The sequence below is a fragment of the Manis pentadactyla genome, chromosome X, assembly GCF_030020395.1.
Source record: "Manis pentadactyla isolate mManPen7 chromosome X, mManPen7.hap1, whole genome shotgun sequence".
In the NCBI taxonomy this organism is placed as follows: domain Eukaryota; kingdom Metazoa; phylum Chordata; class Mammalia; order Pholidota; family Manidae; genus Manis; species Manis pentadactyla.
Genome location: NC_080038.1, coordinates 81,100,093 through 81,114,733, shown reverse-complemented (window position 1 = coordinate 81,114,733; position 14,641 = coordinate 81,100,093). Strand labels below are relative to the sequence as shown.

The 14,641-nt window shown below is 42.7% G+C and overlaps 1 pseudogene; it reads right to left on the bottom strand.

Annotated features, from left to right (window-relative positions):
- Positions 1 to 2,439: 2,439 nt before the first annotated feature.
- LOC130681792 (uncharacterized) lies at positions 2,440 to 13,581 on the bottom strand (annotated as a pseudogene).
- Positions 13,582 to 14,641: the final 1,060 nt, after the last annotated feature.

Sequence of the window (14,641 nt, the reverse complement as noted above, 5' to 3'; positions counted from 1 at the left end):
TCTAAACATCCCGACCCTCCCCAAGGCAACAGGCCAAGGGGATCTACCACAAAAAAGTCACAACTCTCTGCACCATGCTGCTGCTTGCTCTCTCTCTCTCTGTCTCTCTGTCCCGCTGCTCTCTCTCTCTCTGGGGCAGCCACTCTCTCTTTCAGATAAAAAAATCTCTTGCATGGGCCCATGTCTCCTGAGTTGTCCTGGGTAAGCAGGGTCTCGGTGAGATACTCCTTCACCGAGAATAGTTGCAGTCATTTTCACTGAAGGGGGCTACAGGGAGGGTGACCACAGAGTGTTATCCCCCTGTGTTAACTATAACGGTCATGTTTTGACCTTTCACTGTCATTCTGACCATGGGCTCACAGGGGCCGAGTGCAAGAGTACCCAGTCCTTGTCAGTCTGAGTCTGTTCCTGCCAGGCTAACCAGCCTTTCCTCACGGGGCTCTTCCTGCCAGCAACTGGGCTTTGGGGCTTTGCCTCGTTTGGGGCATTCATCTTTCTAATGACTTCCCCCCACTTTTTTTTTTTACAGTACGCACACTGGTCTCTGGCTAGGGGGATCCTAGGCTTCCCCCCTCTAGGTGGTTGGCTTCTCTCTGCCTTCTGTCCATCTGTCTCTTTCAGAGCAGCTGCCAGGAGACTTGCCCTTTTCTTTATTTTTCTTTATGCCTCTCTGTCAGCTTGAGCTTCTCTGTTTATATATATATATATATTTTTTTTTTGGCAATTTCAGTCATCTCAGTGAAGCACTCAAGCTTTTGGAGCTTTCATCTGATGTCTGTGGTAGGTTGGGCTACGAATGTGGTGTTTACTATCTGCTGGATCCTTGGTGACTCAGAGTTGAAAGGGGTGTAGATGCGATAAGTTTCACACAGTCTCTCATAATAGTCTCCAGGAGACTCTTCTGTTTGTTGAGTGACTGAAAAAACTTTAGTTATGTTCATAAGCTTTTTGGACCCAGCTTTGATCTCCTGGAGGAGGGCATCCTGATATCAGTGGATCTGGTGCTGTCTCTCAGGGGTGGTGAAGTCCCTCTTGGGGTGCTCCTTGGGGACAGCAATTTCAGCCTATGCACCCTGACCAAGGACCCTAGCTGCCTCTTCTCTTCTATTATGAACAGGATACTGAGAAGCTGCTGACAGTTTTTTTAAGTTGGCTGATTGATTTGGAAGAGGAATGGCATAAGATCAACAGGGCTTATGGCTTTTCTGATGGGGTTTTAGTTCTGGAGAAGGGTTGATAGTGAAACATGGGCTGGATGGTTTCATACTTATTACGTCTTTCAGGCCCTGCATCCCTTGTGCTGGCATCTGAAGGGCATCTGCTCCCAGCTGAGGGTGCAGTCAGGCTGCTGGTCTGGGGGGAAGTGGGTTCCCTGGTTCTGGAGTTGGCAGAGAGGCTGACGGTGGCGGGGTATCAGGGACCAGGGGCTGTGTGCTGACAGCCTTGGAGGCACATAAAGCAGCGACAATATTAGCTCTTCTTCTGGGTCACCAGTAAAAATGTGCGGAAGCTCAGGCTTCTGTTGTTTCTTTGCAGGCTTCTTTGTTGACGCAACTAATACCCTACTCTGTCCCTGTCTGTTGCAAGCGAATTGCACCCAATGGGGAAGAGTCTGGGCAGTTTCTAACTGGGAGTTAAAGTATGGGAACTGATTAGAATGACCTGGATCTCTAGGGATGACCCGCCAGGCTCAGCAGATTGTTGGGACATCTAGGGTTCCTTCTGGAGGCCACCCTAAACTACAGGTTGACAATGCAGATTCACACAGGGTTTTCAACTTGCCAGGAGTTAATTTCACTCTGTTGTTTTCTGAAAATCTCTTTCTGAAATTCTTGATCATAGTTTCGGGGACTGTGGGTTTACTATGCCCTGACCCCATGATGTATCCATGGACAGAGCCACAACAACAGACAAGGGAGGGGTGCCTCCTCGAGAGAGGAGACCAGTCAGATGCCCATCCGTTCGTGCTCCTCGTGGAGACTTTGGCCAGACTTGGCTAAGGTGCACCTGTATAAGTCCCAGGCCAGGTAAGCCGAAGCTGAATCACAGATATGTCCTGATGGCTGACCGTGAAAGTGGATGAGGGCCCATGCAGATTCTGTAGCGCAGGCCCGTGGAATCACAGATTCAGTGCAGACTGAATGACTTAAGCTGCCCTGCACTCTCACTCTCACACACACACACACACACACCCAGGAAGACCAGAGTTTAAACATTCCCCCCCTGGGAATGTCTACCTGTGAGACTTCTAATAAGCCTCCTGGGAGGTGATCAGGCTCCCTTTCAACCCCAATGTGTGGGACTGTCTGGGTCAGGTGCCCCGGGGCCATTCAGATTCAACATCAGAACCAGGCCCTCACATGCCAAGCCTCCTTGAGTCTGGTGGGAACAGCGGAGCAGGGCTGGCCCAGGGCGACCAGGTGGGAGACTGCCGAAAGGTCAGGCAGCGAGCGCCTTCTCCGTTGCGATCTCCTGTTCCATCACCGCCCCGCCGTTGCCCCAAACCGGTGGCAACAAAGGTCCAGCACAGTTGGGTTTCCCGGTCAGGGAACTAAATGTTATGGAAAATACTGAAAAGAAGCCTGGACTGGATCACCGACAGAAAAAAACAAGCGGCACTCAAAGGACTTGGAGTGTTGAGGATTTATTTCACACCGGCAGTCTCAGAGGGGAGTAATCTTCCAAAAAGTCTGAGCCCCGAACAAAGGAAAAGGGAGCAATTTATACCTTTCTGCTTCCTTATCTGTAACATTCCTACATGCACAGCAAGTGAGCAGGCAAGGGGGAGGGAGTTTACGGAGCGAACCTTGGAACCCAGCGCTGGGCAGCATGGCGTCATAAGGAAAGGAGTGTTTTTTTTTGTTTGTTTGGGTTGAGGAGGGGGCGAGACAGAGGGGAGCCACCTGCTAGGTTGATGTCCTTGTGAATTTTACCTATCAAATCATGTTAGGTGTTATGATGAGGTCATATTATTGAGTGATTGAAAGTGTTATTGGGAAGATGTAAGAATTTAATAATTTTTATCCTAGGTAGTATGAGACATTCTAATTTTATTAACAATAAAATACTTATGAAAAATCTCCAGTTTTTCCACAAAATGCCAATGTTATATTTGCAAAAAAAGCAGCAGACAGTAGTTAATAAATGATTTGTATATAATAGATTAAGCTACTATAATACATTATTTATCTACATGTCCTAAGATGCCAAATACCTATTCTTCAAGTATTTTAGAAAATAGGAATTTGGTTATTGTATTTTTTTACAACATGAATTGTAAGTTAAGTTCATACAAAATTTAAGTTTTGAAAAATGGCTTATATTTTAGGAAATTAATAATTTAATCATTAAAATATACAGATTGGTGATATTTCATAATAACTAAAAGGACAATATGTGTTGGGCAGACCTTGTGTTTTAAATGGTGTTTTTCATTTCGGATAGTGGAGCTGTCTATAAAAAAAGGGGAGAGGAACATGCAGAAAAGTAATGTGAAAGAATATAGGTGAAGAATTACCTGCTTCTAAAACTGTATTCATTGTGGTTTGGATTAGCATTTCCTTAATAATTAGTGATATTGAGCAACTTTTTATATGCCTGTTTGCCATTTTTATGATCTCATTGCAAAAACATTTATTCAGTTCCTTTGCCCATTTTCAAATTTATTTTTGTTTGTTTTGTTCTTTATAGGACTTTCCTAAGTATTTTATATATTAGCCCCTTATGAGATATGTGGTTTGCAAATATTTCCTCCCATTCTGTAGTTGAATTTTAATTTTGTTCAATTTGCAGAAGCAATCTTGCTTCTGGGTACATATCCCTGGTAATTGAAGTCAGGATCTTGAAGAGATAACTGCATTCATATGTTCATTGAAGCATTAAACACAATAGCCAAGTCATGGAAGCACCTCTGGTTTTAAAACAAAACTAATGGTTCATGATTGAGCATTTAGTTCCTTTTGCCTCAAATTTGTCCCTTTATTAAATTATGAAGCTTCTAGTTTTATAACTGCAACAGAAAGTATTTCAAATTTCCAAGTAGTTTAACAAATCTTATGAATCAATTAATCTGTAATTTGAAAAGGCAGATGAGAAAACTGCAGATTTTAAAGAACTTGCATATGACAATCATGAAAGAAAACTGGGTGCTTTTTGTCTGGTCTCCAGTTTAGAAAGGAGGGATATTCCACAGTATTTTTTTTTTTTAACTAATGCAAGTCTTTATCTCTATTTTCAATGGCTGGTACGGGGAGTCTTCATTTAAACTCTGTGAAATGAAGATTAAATCATGTGGTTTATATATGTGTTTAGATAATAAAATATAGCCATTAAAATAAGAAGAAATAGCATAAATTATCAGAAAGGATGTCTTCATTTTTGTAAAGCATAGAGCATATTGTGTGTAGCATACACTCACAAAGAGTAAAGAGAGTTTTTATCTTATCTTTATATTTGCAAAGAAAGTTAAGTGAATCTTTGAGAGAATTATGGGTCTCGAAAAGTATTTGGAACAGGTATTTGGAGGTGGTTCCAGACCTCTTAATTACACTTTAAACCTGTATGCTAGTGAAAATGAAAATGCTATGCAGCTAAAAGATACTCACACTAGATAGTAATTATAATGATATTCTAAATATTTTACAAGCATTGTTTTATTTAATCTTTACACAATCCTTTGAAGGTATGCTGGTCAGTGTTCTCTAGAAAAAAATATGCCATATACATATGTGATATATCTATCTATATATGCATACATGTTATATATATGATTCAATTTTCAATTTAAGGAATTGGCTTATAGTATTATGGAGGATAACAATTCCCAAGAACTGTAGTCAGCAAGCTAGAGACACAGGAGAGTTGATAGTATAATAATTCCACTCTGAGTTCTAAGGCCTGAGAACCAGGAGATTTAGTGATGTGTTCTAGTCTGGATACCATCATGTTCAAAACCCAAGAGTCAGTGCTTCAGTTTGAGTCTGAAGGCAAGGGGAAAAAAAACCATCTCAGCTTAAGGGATTTTGGAAGAAATATTTACCTCCTAACATGTGAGGGGTAGTCGAATCAAGGTGATACATAAAATTAATCACTAAATGTCCATACTCTGTCAATTTGGAGCCCATACACATTTCGTTAAACCATACTTAATCTCCAAATAAAGACAAAGCAAGGTCATAATTCCACTTAACATGATATAACTATACTGAATACAACCAAAGGCTCATTAACTCCTTCTCTGCAAGAGGAAGTAAAATCCTTGAGTGATTACTCTTCTCCTTCATATCCCTTAACTAAAATATTATGATGCAAAATTAACCATATTTACATACCATGATATAAAATCAAAGCATTTCATATTTCATCATAAGAAAATATGAGAGGAAACAAAGTATATATATATATATATATGCATGTATATATGTATTTATGTATATATATATATACACTTTACATATGCATGCAAATATATTCATAACAAAATAATAAAATTAGGGGTAAACACTAATGACAATTGCAATTTTCATTTCTTTAAATGGTCACCATGTACCATGGTTATAACTGGTATTTATAGCTACCATCTTTCACATCCTGAGTTCCTTTTCCCTTTATCAGGCACCCCAGCCAGTCTGAGTTCTTCACCTGGTAAGGTGACCCAAACCTTCATTCCTGAGGAGTCTGGGCCCTTAATAGTCATGCTTGATTGTTCTAGTTTTCCATTGACTTTAATAAAAGGATGTAGCAAAACTAAGAGATGCCCTAAGGGATCTTCTGTATTCTAGATGTACTTTTCCTTACCTCCATGTAGAGCAATAGTCCAGTTCTTCCTTGGAAGTCAGGATCAATCACCCAGTCAACACCATAACTTCCTTCTTTCCTTGCTGATTTGGAGACATGTGGTTGGGCAGCAGTATTGACTTCCAATTCAGTGGGATCATTGTTGTGTCTCCTGGTGAAAGCCTTCCTCCCTTTGAAGCTAGGAACTCTAGGCTAGCAGAACATAAAATTATAGAAATAGGTAGCAAAGATTTTGCTGAAGTTAATAGGGGTAATAAAAGTGGTGCCACTCCCATTTTCATTCCTTGATTTCTGGACCAGGAAATCCTTATATGGGAGAAACAGTACCATATATTGGCTTCAGATTCAGAGCATATACTGGCTTCTGGAGAACCTTGCCCAAGCTGGTGCTGTAATCAAGTCTTTCAAAGGTCACTCCACCATTTAATCAAGCCAACTGCTTTATAATACTGGAATATGAAAGGCCAGTAAAGTCCACGGACAAGGGCCCATGACCACAATTCTTTTGCTGTGAAGTGAGCTCCATGATCAGAAGCATGATGATATAAAGCACTCTTGTAAGTTGACAGGTGATAGTTTGGGCAGAAGCATTCTATACAGGGAAGACAAATCCAAATCAAGAGTATCTATTGTAATAAGAAAAAAACCACCCTTTTCCTAATGGAAGTGATCCAATGCATTTAATCTGCCACCAAGTAGCTGCCTGACTACCCCCAGGAAATGGTTCCCTATTGAGGCTTCAGTGTTGCTCTCAGCTTCTGGAAGACTGAGCATTTGGTAATGACTGTAGTGAGGTCAGTGTGATTAGCAGGAGTCCGTGTTGCTGAGCCCATGTGCAATGTCAATCACTGCCACCATGGCCACTTTGTTCATGAACCCATTAGGAGGTGACAAGGGTAGTTGTAGAAAGAGGCTGACTGGTCCACAGAAAGGGTCATGCTATCCAATTGATTATTAATATCCTCTTCTGCTGGGTCTACCTTTTGGTGAGCATTCACATGGGAAAAAAAATCTTCATGTTTTTGCCCTTTCAGAGAGGTCTATCCACATACCCCTTTTCCAAGTTGCCTTATAACCAGTTTCCCAGTCATGTTCTTTCCAAGTCCCTGATCATCCAGCCAAACCATTAATCACAGCCTATGAATTAGTTTATATTGTCCTGAATGGCCATTTCTTCTTCCAATCAGAGTGAATAATCAGGTGCACTGCTTGAAGTTTTGCTCACTTTTCAGAAGGATTTCCCTTCACCACTGTCATCAAGGATGTCCCTCAAAGTGGCTGTAGCTCTTTAGCTGCCCACTTTCAGGTGGTGCCTGCATTTCACAGTCATCTATAACCAGGCTAAAGTGTCCTCTTTCAGTTGATCATAGGGAACTCCCCATGAGGCCTTAGGCACAGGCTGGGAGAAAAAAAGCAATGTAACAGGAGTTGAGTCCATGGGCATTTAGGCATTTCATGTAACTTACTTCTGCTTTCAGGGTTTACTCAAGCCCAGTCATATATATATACCACTTCCATTTGATGATGGAGCACTGGTGTGCACACTCAACGTTATGACTTGGTGGGTCAGATAACATTTAGTTCATGATGGCTTCCTCAGGTCACATGGCAACTTGGTGGGTGGCCCACAGTTAAGCACTTAGTTATCTAAAACCCAGTAGCAGGTCAAGAGATGTTTCTCAAAACTTGAGTAGCTGCCCACCGAGGATGTCAAGGCTTTACTCCAAAACGTTAAGGGTTGAAACTGTGATTCACCTATAGGGGTCTGTCAAAGGCTCAAAATGGTATCTTTGTCTGCCACAGTCACTTCAAGTCCCATTTGATCAGCTGGACCATAAGGCCCAAGTAGGAGAGCAGCTTGCACAGCAGCCTGAGTCTGTTGCAGAGCATTCTCTTGTTCTGGGCTTCATTCAAAACTAGTAGCTTTTTAGGTCCTGTGGTAAATGAGCAGGAATAGGCATTCTCTTGTTCTGGGCTTCATTCAAAACTAGTAGCTTTTTAGGTCCTGTGGTAAATTGTTGGGAGCCAGGCTATGCCCCTTCCCCCACTTGCTGATGTGGTGGGAATGGAGAACAAAGAACATCCTGTTCACGCATTCCAGGAGCAACTGAACGAGCCCTGCTGTGCCTACCTTTGCCCGGCTACCGCTGACGTCATTAGTGTGCTTGATTGTTTATTGGATAATGCTATTTCCTGGGATAGTGTGCCTCTTTGCTGTATAAATACTCTGGACTCTAATAAAGCTTGTCTGGTGATGCACAGGAGCGTCAGCACCCCCAGTTCTTTCTGTCTTTCTTTGATTTCTTCACTCCCCTTCTGCACTTCAGGACCTGCTCGACTTGGCGCAGCCAGACAGTGTCAAGTGGCGCCCGAACAGGGACCTGAAGGAGAGGGAGAAGGTGAGGGCCACCATGTCAAGAAGAGAAAGCCCTGGCCAGGGTAACTAGAGAAGACGCGTGAGAGAAGAGGCACACAAGCAACGTGGATGTGGTAAGTGATTTTTCTGGGAGTCCAATATGGGACATGCAGGAAGCAAACAGCTTTATATCTGCGGGTTGAAGAAATTATTGGCTATTAGGGGAATTATAGTAGGGAAGCCCCAATTAGAAAGATTTTTAGACTTTATTAAGGAAGTCTGCCCATGGTTTCCAGGAGAAGGGACAGTAGACATAGATTTATGGAATAAGGTAGGAGAGGGATTACAAACTTATTATTCTGCCTACGGACCAAAGAAGGTTCCAGTAGATACTTTTGGACTGTGGACCTTGATTAGAGATTCTTTAGATCTTAGGCATGAAGGATTTAAGGTAGAAAATGTGAAAGAGCATGTCCTTGGTATGGGTCAAGCCACTAAGGAAAATGAAAGCAATCTTGCTTCTCCAGCCATCTCCACGTCTGCTCCGCCATTAGAAGCACCGGAAGGGCGGGAGCCATCTTATCATGAACCAGACAGCAGCTCGGACGAGGAGATGGAAGAGGAACAGAGCCCTCTAGTGGAGGAAGCTTTAGTTCAACTTTGTGATAAGGAGATACAAACAATAGAGATGGCCTCCATAGGCTCTAGCAAGAAAGTTTATCCATCCCTGCTCACAGCAACGCGGACAGTCGCCACAGACCCATCCAGAATACCTTTCGAAGAGTGGTGGAATGCAATTCAGGGCACCCTGGAGCGGCTTACTTTAGCCTTAGAAGCGCAGCAAAAGATGGGACGGCCGCACCCCAAGAGAAGAGACTCCCCTGTGAGTAAGGCTGAAACAGCTCCCCTTGAAAGGGCAGGTTTTGATCCTGTTCAGCCTATATCCTCAGAACAAACTAAAGAGAAAACAGTGGAGCAAAAGACAGAGAAGGGTTTAGAACAGAAAGAAAAACAGCCCATAGAGTCTAAGGAGGAAAAGCCTCGTGTACTCCCAGTTAATATGCAGAAGAGACAGCGGAAAGTTACTCCTCTTGATGCAGTACTACAAGCTCAAGATCAGGGAGAGGACACACAAGAATTTTTTGTCTTTCCAGTGTTAGAACAGCCAGGTGACAACGGAGAGGTATTCAGACAACATGTGCCATTTCCTTTCAAACAGTTGAAAGAGCTGAAAGAGGCCTGCAATAAATATGGCCCCACTGCTCCGTTTACATTAACCATCTTAGAAGCTATGACTACAGAGGCTTTGCCCGCGGGAGATTGGAAGTCCTTAGCACATGCATGTCTTACGGGGGGAGATTATCTGTTATGGAAATCAGAATTTTATGAGAATTGTCAGAAAACAGCTAGGATTAACGCTGCTCAGCAAATACCCATTGTTTTTGACATGTTGGCAGGAGAGGGCCAATATGCTGCGGTAGATCAACAGTTGGTCTTTCAGTTAGCAGTATATGCTCAAACAAATGTGGCAGCTAGAAGAGCATGGAAGGCTCTCCCAGAAAATACTAGTAGAACAGAGGAGGTCTCTAAAATCAGGCAAGGGACTGATGAGCCATTTCAAGAATCTGTAGCTCGCCTATTGAAGACAGCAGGGAGAACATTTGGAGAATCAGAGGCTAGTACCACCTTAGTCACACAGTTGGCCTATGAGAACGCTAACAGTGCCTGCCAAATCACCTGTGGCAGATGGATGTCACGCACATTCCTGAATTTGGAAAATTAAAATATGTTCATGTTACCATTGACACCTATTCAGGTTACTTGCATGCTACCGCTCTCTCTGGAGAATCCACTTCACAAGTTATTCGCCATTGCCCCTGTTGCTTTGCTGTTATGGGCATTCCCAAGCTGATTAAAATGGACAATGGATCTGGCTATACCAGTAGCCGTTTTCGCACATTTTGTGCACAATGGGGTATTGCCCACAAGACAGGCATCCCCTATAATCCCCAGGGCCAAGGCATTTTTGAAAGAGCCCATGGCACTTTGAAAGCCCAGCTCAATAAAATTAAGAAGGGGGATTTATACCCCATTATACCTTTGAATTATTTATCCCATGTACTCTATAGTTTAAATTTTTTAACTCTAGACCTTATGGGATGCAATTCCGCAGAGCGCTTTTGGTGCTCTGGCGGTTGTCTGCCCCTCGCACAGGTGCAATGGAAAGATCCTCTGACCGGGGCATGGCAAGGTCCAGATCCCGTCCTTCTTTGGGGGTGAGGACACGTTTGTGTCTTTCCACAGGATGCTGAGGGCCCAAAGGGGTTGCCAGAAAGGCTGGTGCATCATGCAGACCATATTCCTCCTGATCCTGCTCCAGCTTTGGAGGACCCCAGCTGAAGAGCAAGCAGTGGAGCAAGTAGTTCAGCGCATATATTGGGCATATGTTCCTCACCCTCCTCTGCTCCATCCAGTCAGTTGGAAGTCTCCCAAGGTACAGATTTACTCCAATGATTCTGACGTTTTGGTAGGCCCATCGGAACACCTAGCAATAGGAGCAACGGCACCTTGCCTTCTGACCACCCTGTGTGCAGTGTGCTTACATCTTCATCTTCACTTAAAAATGACACATTGCCACTACCTTGGACAAAGTGCAAGGGCTCCCCTTCACTTGCGGGCACAGGTGGTGAATGGCCACAGCAGATGAACATCACTAAAGAACTTTACATTGTGGACTGGTCTTTAGGACCAAATTCAAAGACGCCGGCCCTGCAATACAGAGGACTCTCTATGGTACTTTGGTACACTCCAGATGGGTACCCTCAAACCTCTTGGTGGAAAATAGGGGTGGCTATAGGAGGATTAGATTGGGATAATAGTACAGTACAAGTGTTAATGTAAACAATGACACACATGTGGCGGCTTGTGTTGCCCCCCCCATGCACTGTTGGTAGAGTCTATTTCTATTAATATGAATTATCAGTAAAATATGTTTCACATTGCCTGTAAAAATTGCAGTCTTACTAGCTGCATCTCTTCTGTGTCTAACAATACCATGGTTCTTTTACTTAAGCAACCCCCTTTCCTTTTGATTCCCGTGAACCACACGGGACCTTGGTATGATGATAAGGGCCTGCAGGTGTTGATAGAATTGAAGAAAGCTCTAGACCGTCCCAAAAGAGCTGTGGGCCTCATTATTGTAGGGTTATCTTTAATTTCCTTTATTGTATCTTCTACTGTAGCAGCTGTAGCATTAACTGAGAATGTACAAACTGCAACCTATGTCAATAGTTTGACCCAAAATGCAACTCAGGCTCTTAATGATCAAGGAAATATTGATGAGAAAATAAATCATAAGCTTAATGCCCTGTATGACATGGCCATGTATTTGGGCAAAGAGGTTCAGGGCCTAAAATTAAGGCACCAATTGAAATGTCATGCAGCTTATAATGAAATTTGTGTCACATCTAAAGAGTATAATGAATCTAAGTATAGTTGGGAAACGGTAAAGAATCACCTACAGGGCATATGGCTTACTGATAACTTCACCAAAGATTTTCTAAACCTACATAAGGAGATACTTGACATGCAAAATGCAGAATTGCGGTTTGATTTTGTTCAAACCGCTCAAGATATCCTAGACACCCTCAAGCACTCAGCATCTCCCTTCGGCAAGTTGGGAGACTTGCCCCATTTTCTGTTATCCATTGTGACTGCTCTGCTATGTCTTCTTATAATGATATTATTAATACCTTGTATTATCAAGCTCGGGTTAAAATCCCTCTTAAAGCTGGGTTCGGAAATTCATATGTTTCACCTGAAACAACACCCCCCATATGGTACTATCGAAGAAAGACAGGATAGCTAATGATGGGTAAGCACCCTGGAGCCTCTGGCAACCTAAGACAGGGCTTCCACATTAGAGTGGGAGTACCAATGATGGGTAAGATCAGAGTCGCTGCCTTGGGGCACCTAAGACAGGCACTGTCTTCATATTATAAAATAAAAAAGGGGGAGATGTTGGGAGCCAGGCTATGCCCCTTCCCCCACTTGCTGATGTGGCGGGAATGGAGAACAAATAACATCCTCTTCACGCATTCCAGCAGCAACTGAAGGAGCCCTGCTGTGCCTACCTTTGCCCAGCTACCGCTGACGTCAATAGTGTGCTTGATTGTTTATTGGATAATGCTATTTCCTGGGATAGTGTGCCTCTTTGCTGTATATATACTCTGGACTCTAAGAAAGTTTGGCTGGCGATGTGCAGGAGCGTCAGCCCTCCCAGTTCTTTCTGTCTTTGTTTTCTTCAAACCCCTTCCGCACTTCAGGACCTGCTCAACTCAGTGCGGCTGGACTACGTCAGTAAATAAGCAGGAATAGCTCATGCAAATTAAGTATCTGTTGCCTCCAAATTTCAAATGGTCCCAGTAGGTGCTGTGCCTCTTTTCTCCTTGTAGTGTGGCCAGACACACAAGAACATACCCTTCACCTTAAAGGAACATGTCAACAACCCCATACCACTGGAATCCTAGAAATTTTACTGAAGTAGAAGTCCCCTGGACATTTGTCAGATTTATTACCCAACCTCTTACATGTTAATTTCTTCCTAATAAGTCTTCAGTACTTGCTGCTTCTTGCTCACTCAGTCCAGTCAACATAATATAATCAATCTAATGGGCCAGTGTGATGTCTTGTAGAATGAAGACTATCAAGATCCCTGCAAACTAAATTGTGATGTAAGGCTGGAGAGTTGATATGGCTCTGAGGTAGGACAATGAAGGTGTATTATTGGCCTTGCCAGCTGAAGGCAAACTATTTCTAATGGGCCTTATGAACAAGGATGGAGAAAAAGGCATTTGATAGATCAATAGCTGAATACCAGGAGATGTATTAAGCTACTCAAGCAATGAAATTGATACATAAGCTGTAATTGGACTCACTACTCAATTAAATTTATGTTAATCTACCATCATTCTTCAAGATCCATCTGTCTTCTACACAGACCAAATAGGCTACTTGAATGGGGATATGGTCACTACCTTGGCATCTTTCAAGTTTTTAATCATGGCACTAATGCTGCAGTACCTCCAGAAATGCAGAATTGTTTTCAGTTTACTATCTTCCTAGGTACAGGCTATTTTATTGGCTTTCACTGAGATTTTCCTGAATAGCCTTCACTCCACAGGTCAGGCAACTAGTGTGGGATTTCTGTACCTAGTGAATATACCTATTCCAATTATGCATTCTGCAACTGGGGTAGTAGCCACAGGATGAATTTGGGGACTAACTGGGTTGTCTGTGAGGCTGACCCCAGTTAAAATGGAATTGATTGCCAGGCGTCCTTAAACTTCTGCCCTGATAGATGGATCACAGTAACCTTCTAGATCTCCTGGAATTAGAGTTAGCTCAGAGGCATGATCCAGTAGTTCCAAACATTTTGATTATTTCTTTTACCCCAGTGCAGTTACTGTGATAAAAGGCCATAGTTCCCTTTGAGGAAGTGAGGGGAAAACATTAACAATATAAGTTTTTGGTAATGTACTAAGTAGCCCTTCTGCAAGGAGACCTAGCCTCTCCTTCATTCAAGGGGTTCTGGGCATAAAAACTGCCTCAAGTATGAGGGGCCATGACTCTTTCTATGATTCACCTTAGGTTCAGCCACTTGACCTAGAACTTGTCTGCTAGTTTAGATCAAGTAAGAAATTGCTACTCTTCTTATCTATATCACTTCTAGAGACACACAATCAACTAACCAATGCCATAGGTCTGCATAAGTTAGACTACTCTGGTTGCTGCTTTGACTCTGCTGTCCATTATAATAATAATGCTGATCTTGCCTTTGATGGTTGAGTGCCACTGGTGGGGATCCCAGTAGGATCCACCTCAAGATCCTATTATTCTCATTTCATTCAGGTGTCCCAATTAAGTGACCACAGTTCTCTCTGTAAGGTCTGGCTTACCAAGAAAAGCAATCATAGAACTTTTCAGAGATGCTGGGGCTCTACTCACAAATTGATTTCTCACAGTCATAGTGGAAAGTATGTCTCATCAGCCTTCCAGGGTAGGTGAGTAGGTTTTAAATGACAAATTCACTATAACTCTCCAATCTCCCTAAGCCTGTGCATTAAACCAGGGCAAATCCAGCATTTCCAACTTGCTCACTATGGGCCACCTTTTGGTCCATGTTTTATCCAGACAACCAAACTGTTAGAGTCCTTTCTAACTCTTCTAGTTGCAACATTAAATGCAGAATGTCTACTTAGTGAGTCCATATCAATAAATTTGTCCTGATTCAACTTTCTGTTATTTTTACCATTAACCATAATCTTAATATCCATTCTCCTATATGTTACACAGATTTCTGTCTGTATAAATTAGAAAACTCAAGTAGTTTGTCTGGATTGTAATGCACTTTCTCATAGGTTATACTTTGTACTTCACCTTTAGGGGCCTGCTGGGATTTGAGCCTAAGTGTAGGTCTAGAAGCAAAAG